Source organism: Emydura macquarii, unplaced genomic scaffold (assembly GCF_026122565.2).
Source record: "Emydura macquarii macquarii isolate MOO-44397 ecotype Brisbane River unplaced genomic scaffold, CSIRO-AGI_Emac_v2 contig_2988, whole genome shotgun sequence".
Taxonomy (NCBI): domain Eukaryota; kingdom Metazoa; phylum Chordata; order Testudines; family Chelidae; genus Emydura; species Emydura macquarii.
In genome coordinates, this window is record NW_027133125.1 from 816207 (window position 1) to 827501 (window position 11295).

Below are 11295 nucleotides of genomic sequence, written 5' to 3' on the forward strand. Positions count from 1 at the left end.
TGAAATATTTCCTCTGTCATACTGTTTAACTCTGAATACACAGTTCTATAGTAAATGAAACAATGAATTTGCACTACTGTGACTCTTGGTTAATGTTGATCGCTAGTTTGGCTCCTGAACCAGTGAGATCTGAGTGTCACTGGTTTAGCTCTTTGATGACAGTTGATTTTTCAACGTCCATTAAAGTCACATGGCTAGAATTGCACATTTGCTCCCCAAAATATATTTATATTTTCTTTGGCTCTTTTCATTCAAGGATCTCACATATAATCAGCTAACTAAGCCTCAAAATACCCATGAGAACTTGAGAATTATTATACCCATTATATGGATGGATTAAAGCAATGCAGTGAATGCTAGTGCCTTGTCCAAGGGCACATTGCAAATTCCTATATAGCCAGGAATAGAACCAGGCCTGTTGTTATTATGATTAATAAACTTAATGAGGTTCCTGTTGTGCTACAAGCTGTACAGACTGTGAAAGACAGTTTCTACCCCAAAAAACTTACATTCTGGTTAAGTTGGTTAATATGGTTAAAGAGATGCTTTCAAAATAATGAATATAGATTGATAGCGCTGGTCTGAAAACAGAATTACCCTCGCAAAAGAAATTCTGATATTTCAATATTTGTTTTAGTCCTGAATCGGGACAAAAAGTTGAAATGGAACAGAAAGTTCTAAAATATTTCTATTTAGAAGTGTCAAAATGAAAAATGGTGACAGTTTTATTTGAAATGAAACATTTAGACTTTGAAATGCTGATTTGTCAAAATGTGTGTCAAAATGTTGATGCAAAATGGAACATTTCATTTTGAATTGACATTTTATTCCAAATTGTTTCAGTTCAAGCTGAGATTTTGGAAGGAAATATTTCATTTACTTTTAAAGTGTCACTTCAGGGGGGAAAAAAAAACTCCATTGAAATTGACATTTTTTGTGTAAAAATTTCAGTGTAACCACATATATAACCTCAGATTCAAATAACAATATGGATTAATATCACTGAGATTTTAGATATCTCGTAAACGGAAACGTTTAGAAGGGATGAAAGAAATTATTCTGAGAGAAAGGCATTGGTAAAGGGTGAAATAAGTATGCATATAGATATAGAAAGAGAATCAGAGACAAATTCTTCCACATTCAAAGTTATCCTTAAGATTTACTTCTTCCATGATGTCCACAAGAAACCCCAACCTTCAGATTCAATGTTAACCCTTTCTGTAACCTTCCCAATGTGTTCTGTCTTCCTACTTCCTTTCTTCTTCTTGTGGTAGCACCAAGAAGCCCCAGTCATGGACTGGTGCTGTTGTGCCTAAGTGCTGTATAAACAGATAAGGAAAAGACAATCCCTGCCGCAAACAGCTTTACAATCTAAATATAAAACTATAGACAACAGCTGATACACCACACAGACAGGGGAATGCAAGGTAACAATGCTGATCAACATGTTAGTTAGGCAGCTGGTGTGCTGTGAATACTATCTGTTATCATATAGACCAAACAAGCCACACTGTTTTGGATAGTATATTGTGCATCCTATCAGCAGCAGAGCCGTGAGATTCAGTGTGACTATATACACTAGTCAGTGCAGGATTGAATCCTCAGTTTCAATTTTGGGCAGAGACTTGTCTTCACCATGTGTTTCCCACAGCGTCAAGCCACCACTTAGATAACAAAGAACAAAGAGGGAAAACATGCAGACATTCTTTTTTTTTTCATTGTACAGAAAGTTGGCTTTGTCTAATGGGTTAACTTAAAAACATTCACCAGTTTGGAAGATTGTACTGAGACAGATAGCGCAACTTCCTGCAATATCTTTGGGAGATCATCTTGTATTAAGTGTATGAATGGTTTGTGGATCACTGTGGGCCAGGGACTCTAGGTACTCCACAGTGGGAGTATTACTACAGCTTCTCCAGGAAGTAAAATCAGTAGAAGATGATCAAGGCAAATCACTCAGGTTATAACACCCCTGGAAAAGTACCGCCTCACATATTCTGGTTCATTCTGGATTCTCCAGAGACCAACAGACAAAGAAAGGATTTTGGGATAAATTACCTGGGCTTAAACTGATTTGGGGCCTTTGTTCTGGTTCCAGATGTGAAAACTCATGAACTTGTAACCATTAACAATGACTAGAGGCCGAGGTTGGAGTTGGGGTAATCTCTGGTAATCTCTTTTTAGTATGTGTGTAGGTTATTTTATTGTTTTTATATGCTTTCTCTGTAATGCTTCCACCTTAAGAATAAATGTGCTATCTCAGAAAGAGCTGGGAGGTAACGTATAACTGCTGGTAATTACATTGGTTATAGGCTTTGGAAAAAAGCAAAACATGGTGCTGGCTTTTAGGCCTGCTGGCTTGCCAAGGATATCACAGTGTAGATCAGGGAACTATGCAGCCTTAAAAACCCCAGTCAAAAAGGAGTGAAACATGGTCCCTGCCCAGGAGAGGTAATGGCTAGGAGCCGGAAATCTTTAAGTGGGTGCCCTTGAGGGACCATGGAAGGGGAAATACAGGTACAGTTACCTGGAAACTGTGTCGTACTATTTCCAGGATGGGGAACCCTGCTTCTTTTTTTCTAGATGCAATCTTTTTACGACCCCTATTTTCTGAATACCATGGACACTTCTGAACAACTGGTTAAACAAAGGGTACAATATCTCTTAAAGCAAAAATGAGACCGTGTTTGTGAGAGAAAAATGTGGGGCAAGATCTTCAGACCTGATTCGCAATGTTGGGTGCCCCACATGTAGGGAGCCCCACTTGAGACACCTTAAAGAATCCCAGTTTTCAGAGGGTCATTGTGCAGGACTCAGGTTGGGCACCCCAGATTTGAGGAACTTGCTTTTGAGACCCTTGGCCTTGAGATCTCTTGGACAGACTTTGAATTAACGTGAAAGAAAAGACTGACTGATATTTACAGAATGTGTTAATGCAGATAAAAACAATACTGCAAAGCACAGAAGGTACTGACAAGATCAGATTCACTGAACTGAAACACCTCTGCTGTGTTTACTGTTTTTCAGAACTAAAAAACACCTTCAATTCAACTTTATGTGCTTGGGAAACATGAAGAAGGGGGAAGAGATTTGGAAATGGCAAAGCAGTCATCCATAGCTGATAATCTAAGCCCCGGTTTACACATTACAAAATTACTTTGGTATAACTACGCCCCTGAGCAATGTATTTATACTGCACCTAAGCGCTGGTGTAGACAGCCCCTGTGGGCACAAGAACTAATGGATATAAACTGGCCATCAGGAAGTTTAGACTTGAAACTAGGCGAAGGTTTCTAATCATCAAAGGGGTGAAGTTCTGGAACAGCCTTCCAAGGGGAGCATGGACTCAAAGTGGCCTGGAAGTCCTTAGGGTCTCTGATCATGGGTCTCTGGAAGCAGAGGCGTTGCCTCCACCGAGAGGCGGGGGTGACCGAACAAGAATACAAATAGGGCTTTAACTGAAGAAATATGGCTCATTTATTTAGTCATTAATATTAAATAAAGCGCATAAACGTAAATAATACAAACATGAAACCAGAAAAGGATACAAAGGCCTATTTTCCTATGCATGCAATCATTTCTCATAGTACACAATTCTACTATTGGTCATTTTATGTTTACAGACAGATAGTCGCTTGCAAACTCTGTTATTCCGATGCTTACAGACAGATAGTCATTTTTAAAATCCTAGTTACTCTTTCACAGACAGATAAACAGACAGATGTTCATTTGTTATCTTAAAGCAAGTGCTACTTTTATATGTTACCAAAAGCGCTTCTCTCCTTAAGCCCCTTGGGCCGAGTCAACTCTGATAAGTGTTAGCTGTCCCTTGGGCGCTGCTGGTTCATAGATGGGCTCAGTCCAGCTACTGAGGATCCCAGCGGACTGCAGTCCAAAGTGCAATTGACTTTTGGGGGGTTAAATAACCTTAAACTGATCAAGCTGACAAGTTTACTTGTCACTTATCACAGCTTGCTTGTTACAGATTATTTGTCAGGCTGAAAAGTTTATGTCAGGTTGCCTTGTCATGTGACATGATCAGTGAGCATTTCTGCTTAGTTATCCTGACTTTCAGGTACTTCCAGGTGGCACTCAGCTGAGTGTGGTCAACCTGGTCAGCTTTTGTTTTTTTGTCTGCCCTCTATTTGTGCTGTGCTAGCGCCTGGACAGCCCTTATCAGGTCCTTCCAGCCCTTTTCCTAAGCTATATACTTTACTATTCTATCTTAAAGCACAAAACCCATTAACTATTCTTTTTATATTCTACGGGGAGCAATGGGGGCAAGAAACCTAGCTGGCTTCAAGACTGAGCTTGATACATTTATGAAGGGGATGGTATGATGGGACAGCCAAGTTTGGCAACTGACTGATCTTTGACTACTAGCGGTAGTCCAATGGCCTGTGAAGGGGTGTTAGATGGGGTGGGTTCTGAGTTACTACAGAGAATTCTTTCTGGGTGTCTGGCTGGTGAGTTTTGCCCACATGCTCAGGTTTTAGCTGATCGCCACATTTGGGGTTTGGAGGGAATTTTTCCCCAGGGCAGATTGGCATAGGCCCTGGGAGTTTTTCACCTTCCTCTGTAGCATGGGGCATGGGTCACTTGCTAATAGATTCTCTGTACCTTGAAGTCTTTAAATCATTTGAGGACTTCAATAATTCAGTCTTAGGTTGGGGGTCTATTACAGAAGTGGGTGGGTGAAGTTCTGTGGCCTGCATTGTGCAGGAGGTCAGACTAGATGATCATAATGGTCTCTTCTGACCTTATTGTCTATGGGTCTATGTCTGCGGGAGAGCTTCTCCTGCCAACATAGTTACTGCCTCTGGTGGAGTTATTAAGATGATGGGAGGGCTTTCTCCCATTGGCTCAGAGCATTTTCATCAGATGTGCTACAGCGGTGCAGCTGCACAGATGTAAATTTCTAATGTAGACCTGCCTTAACTCTCTACCAAAAATAAGAAGCAAGAAAGATTTGCATATCATGGACAAAGAACCTGTGATGTTCCTGTTCTGTAACTAACAAGACAACAGCCACAGTTTTGAGCACTAAAATATTATTAACAGTCCATAAAAGAAGTTCTGTTTCTGGCTGCATACAGCACAGCTACATGCTGTTTCCCCAGAACAGCCTTACCCATAGTTTCTAATCAAAATCTGGATTACGTTGTTCACTGGTCAGGAGTCTCAAATTCTGGAGTGGATTATTTTGTTCATTGGACTGGAGTCACATAAACTCTAAAGTGGATTATGTCGTTCAGTGGACTGGAAGCATTACTTTACAGAATCTTAGTATCCCATAAACTGCAGACAGGCCCACGGAGCTCTGCACAGTGTGGCTGTGAATTTCTGATGGCGTGAAGGACCCTCTCATCTCTGTTCTCAAAGTTGTACAGTACGGCCTTTCTAAGCCGTGTGTGTCAGGGACAGTTCAGAAAGGTTTGTGGAGTGTGTGTGGCGGGAAGTGTTTTCAGACGGCATTAGGAATTGCATTACAGCTTGTGTTAGATACCTTAACTGAGCTGACAATCTGAGCAGGTGCTGGGAGGGCTGGATTTCTCCAATTAAACCTGCCTGTTTATACTATGGTAAAACTCTCTTTGACTTCAGTAGGTCCAAGATCTCCCCGAGAGGGTAAGTTTCTCAAGGAAATTTGTTTTATTTGGCTGCGAACCAACTTCCCAACCTTTGTGGATGTAGAAATAGGGGCAGTTTCCGAAAGTTCCCATTCAAGCGCCAACATTTCCAAAGCATGTAGGGTCAGATTGACAAAGGTGTATGGGTGCTTTAAGATGCATTAAGCACCTGAATGGGATTTACTAAGTACCCAGCAAATCTGACCCTTCGTATACTGGGTGCTGTCTTGAGACACGGATCATAAGTGCCACATGGGAGCTTCTGAGTGACGAACCCTCCTGAAAATCTGGCCTCAATTGTTAATTGCTGAGCGCTTGATTATCTGACCTGACGTGTTTATTAGCATTCGTAATTATAATCGCATTAGGGGGACAGGCAGAGTATTATATACTTCTGCCGTACATTTGTAGCAGTGGAAGCACCTGCAATTCCAGACAGGAAGAGTATGGTCGATTAATCCTGATTTCTTTTTCATGACTCTATGATCTTAAAAAAAAAAAAAAAAAAAAGAAAATCCCATAGTGGCCAAGGAATACATTAAACTCTTTTCATACACTTGGCTGTAAAGTGTACTGTGTGCAGAGCATGCTAAAAACCACACCGAACTTCGAATCTCAAGCTGAGGCCTTAGCAATTCCTTGGTCAATAGGAACTGCAGGCCAGACAAGCCTTAAGGTATGGATTCTGTTAGTGTAGTAGGTAGTCCCTGGACACTGAGACCTGACACTTTTCTCAGTTACGCTCTTGTACATCAGGAGTACCACCAAAGTAATCAGTGGGTTTACACAGCTATGGACAAGGTGTGAGTGAGAGGAGAATCAGTTCTTTAGTCAAATGTAAAGTTATATGTGGGGAATGTATCTAAATGTCACTTCCAGTAACATGGCTGCTTCTGTTCATGTTTAATCTATTTGGTGTCATTCTAATCTAATGTAAAGTGTGGCAGCATATCTCTCATTGCAAGTATGCAATTTATACAGTTTTTATTAGAGATACCGTAGACAAGTTGGAATATGCCTACTTGCATGAAAAACTACCCAGGATTAAACCAGCCAACCAATTGCCCATGAAGATTGAAGATACGGATAACAGTATTTTGTTTTGTTTGCACCATTGGAACAGGTAAATTACACACTACCTTTCAAAGAATGAAAGATTAGTTTAATTATCTGAGGTGTAAAACATTTACTGGGAAAGCACAGACACCAGGGTTATGTCTTCACCAGTTGCTGGGAACTGAAGCACCACAAGACATAACAAATACATAAAATGCATTATTTGTTCACTTTAAACCATGTGAAAGACAGGATAGATCAAGGCAAACCAGGGCCTAGGTATACCCAAAATGGGGGCCTTCATGGCTCCACTTCCACACCAGAGTGTCACCCTTCCTTGGGCTGGCTGGGGCCATCCACACACGGAGTCTTCTGGGCTGGTGAGTGGTGGTCAATGATTTCATAGAATCATAGAAAATTAGGGTTGGAAGGGATCTCAGGAGATCTTGTAGTCCAACCTCAACTAAACCATCCCAGCCAGGGCTTTGTCAAGCCGGGCCTTTTCTTTGGACTGCCTCTCTAGATTACCGTTTTCTGTCTTTAGACAGGTTGGGCTCTGTCTTAGAGGAAGAAGGACTCAGCCCTCGCCCAGCTGAGCAGGGGACTCTCTCTGTGACGGATTCTACGAACGCCACCTTCCAGCAGAACCATGATGGGGAGATGGCAGCAAAAGCCTACGTGCAAACGCACAGAGTCCTCTGCTGGGATTCCGTCACTAGTGGCACCCCCAGAATGGTGGGTTTCAAAGATAACAAGAGATGAAGATAAATGCGGCGTTTCACATCTCTCAAAGCTATTGATTCAGACAATCTGAGGACACCACTGCACTGGTTACATTCAGGTCATGTTTTCCAGATTTTCTTTGCAAACATGAGCACTAGAAACATTTTTAAATAAAGTCAAGATTCTGAAGCCATCACATGACTCCAGAAGTTAGCACATAAGTCAAAGTCTATAGCCCAAGCACTTTTCCCCACAAAAGCTATTTGAAATGTTTTGTTTTTCATTCCAGTGAGGAATGAAAACAAATTTTGAAATCTCAAACACTGCCATGAAATGGAATTACCCTGCGGTCAGCTCTAGGAAAACATTTGATGGGACTTACAGACCTCAATCTGTCCAAAAGACAAACAGAACATCTGTAGGGCCTGATCTTGAAAGCTTTTCTCATGGGAATGGGGTCTCGTTAAAGACAATGGGGCTAATAATATATGGATGTACTCAGATGAGTAAGGGTATTCAGGATCAGGACCTTATTCTGCCCGTAAATAGGGTATGGCTTATTTACCTCCTCGGATGATTTCTGGGCAGTTGAGGTCTCAGCGAAGTGGTGAGCCATTGCCAGTGATTTACATGGCACAGTGTTAAAGTTGTTTAGCATCATTTATTCAATGTGTTTATCTCTGTCCTATGTACCTATTTCTGTTTGTGCTTTCCACTAGGAAACCACACTTCTCCTTGTTGTGTTCGCAGCACATAGAGAGACATTAGATCAACTCTTAAATAGTATTTCTGGAAGGTTGTACAAAGGGGCTTTCAGGAATACACCCCTTCTCTCCCCTTGTCAGGAAACTTCATATCGCTCTATCCCTGGCTTGTTTCCCACAAGTGAGTGAGTGAGATGCATATTAACTAACAGCCTGATTTTCCATCAGATGACTGGACAAACAGACCCTTTGAAAGCCTCCTTCTGAACTCTTCAATATCCTCATAAATATCAAACTTTCCAAGTCTAATGCAGGAAGACGTTTTATATTGGCATTGCATGGGGGAACCCTTTGTTTATTTGAATAGATCCTTCATAAGATGCCCTCGGTAAAATAAATAAATGAGTCCAAATTTCAACCTGAAGTGTGTATGGGAGGGAACAGAAAGACTTCCTTTCTCATTTGTATCCTAAGAGCTACTATTTAGCAACTCGCAGGAGGAAACCCAATAAAAATTATTTAAAGCACATTAATTCAAGTCGACAGAGCCAACCCCGCTGCAAAAGTTGTTGCATAAAAGGAAACAGTTCCTCTAATTAAATCTAAAAAACTCCACAGCTGTGAAACTATAAATTTTTATCGATACCAGCGGTAGCTGTAAAGCTGAGTCTAAATTAAAATATTAACTTTTTTTCTTCCTCTCTGCAGAAAGACTTACACCAAATTGGTATCCTCATCTCAGCCTTTCCAGCTGCCTCTGAGTTTCCAGCATGTTCTTCCCTATAGAAGTTCATAGTGTTTACTCTTTCCACCAAAGCCTTCTTTAGTTTTTTTGGCTGTCCTGTTCTCTACAAATTCTTCAACTTTTAATAGCTTTTTTTCCTCCTCATATGCCAGATACAGCTGACAGCAACATCTCGTGTACTGATAGCTGCAGTTCCTGCTCTGGCTCCAGAAAAAAGTCTCTGGCAGATCCTCAGCTTCTGCAACTTGTCATCCTACCAGAGATGGAGCCATGATCATTCACACCAGCTAAGGATCTCCAACAGCTTATCCCAACTGAAGATCTGCCCCTGTGCTTGAATCCTTAAGGGTGGATTTTTATACTCAAATTAAAAGCTGGTAGTTGAGCGACTGCATGTAGATATATTTTTATGTACAAGAACATTATTTTATATCCTGACAAACAATGGGCCTGATTCCCCTCTCGCTTCAATGTAACAATGTAAGATTTATACCACTGTCAGTTTACAAGGGAAGATGGCCCTATGAGTATGATCCAAAGGAAGAAAGATTCCCATTGACTTCAGTGGCTTTGATTCAGGCCCTTTATGTCATGAACAGGAGGGAAAATATGAATGTGCATTAGAGTAAATTCCAGGTTTGCTCTGCACTAGATGACATGACATAGTTCCTTTTTGTGTTGTTGTTGGATATTCTGGACTCTGCTATGCTTCCCCATGGCAAGCTGCTTTCCACCCTCATGTCCTTTTGAACGCTGAGAATAACACCTGTAGAAGCTGTTGGTTTTTAAAGCCACAGTGAGAGATGAACTTTGCAATGTTCTCAAACCAGGTCCAAATGTTGCATCTCAAATTCAGGCTTGGTCAGGTCTAGGGTTCCATTCCAGGCCAGTCTCCTGCATTCTGAGGTTCTTTGACAAGAATCCAGCCTTCAGTGCTCAAACTTTTTGTAGCCAAAGAGGCTTCTATGACTTGGTCCAAAAGCACATCCATATGTTGGGTGGGCCCTGTGCTTACTAGTTAGGTGGGAGGCCAATTTCAATAGGGAGTAGGTGCCAGCTCAACAAAGATTTGGTCTGCAAAATGGCATGTATTGTCTGTAAGATCCTTGCGGTAAGTGATGCTATTAGGCACATGTTTTAATTTTGAAGGATCAGACCTGATATGCCTTTTTGCCAACACATAGTATTATCGTTATTTGAATTGCAATATTGCCTAGAGGCCCCAGATGAGATCAGGCCTAAGTGTTGTAAAAACACATAAGAGACAGCCTCTGTCCTGAAACACTCACAATCTCCATGCAGAAGACAAACAGAAGGTGGAAGAAAGGAAGAATTTTCTTACAGATGGGAATTGAGGCACCAAGAGATTGAATGTTTTGACTAAAGTCACACAATTCGTCCTTGTCAGCATTATGGAAATGATTTCCTGTATGTCAGTTTAATGCCTTAACCACAAGACTATCCTTCAGCTCAAAGTATTATTGTTATTTAAAATTTATGTTGTCACCCCTCTGCTGAGCGGTAGCCAGTGTCAGGGTCTCGAAGGGTCTGTTTCTCATTGAAGAATAACAAGAGTAGTGAATTTTCTTAGTGTGGCTTATTTATTTACACTATCTGCACCCGTCCTTGAACAGAGGTGGTCACAAAGGGCATGCAGTCAAACCCCTCTTCTTCAGTAATCCGAGCCAAAACACTAGTGCCACGTTTCCAGAAAGCAAACCATCTTACTCTTTGCCACAGCTCCACCCCAAAGAATCCAATCATAAATCGAACAACGTGCAGCATTTCTTCAAAGACGGTACACTGCTTTCTTGTTCAGTAAAAGAACTTGTAAGACAGTGTGCAAGAGTGCCATCCAGTGACTATCTCCAGAACAATTACTATAGTATTCGTAGTAAATAACCCTACAGAGGCCCCAGTAAGGATTAGAGTGTTGTACAAACACACATTAAAATCCCTGCCCTGAGGAGCTCATAGTTTTCTTGTAGATCATTTTCTTCAGCCTTCCTGAAGGCTAGGAATTCTGTATGTGAAACAATCAATGAAAGTGCTCCTTGCAAACTAGTGATTGTAGTCCGACAAGCTGCCAGAATGAGAGTCCTTCCTTTATTGAAGCTTACACCACAAGCTGATGAACATTCATGCCACGGCACTGCTGCAGCTCACAAGCAAACTTTGTCAATCTGATAGCTTGCTTTATCTGTTCTAGAAGGAGCAGGCACATCACCCGATGATAGGTTTTAACTTCCCAGAATAGCCTCAAAGTGCAGTCCTGATCTGAAAGCTGACTCTAAAAATAGCATTGTGGGGTGCCATGTTTGTCGTGTCTTCCTGATTCATATCAAATTTGCTCAATGTGCAAATAAAGGGATGGTTGGGGGGGGCTTTTCAGCTAGCAGCCCTGTGAAAAAAAAATCTATCTGTTCTCCAAAAGCTT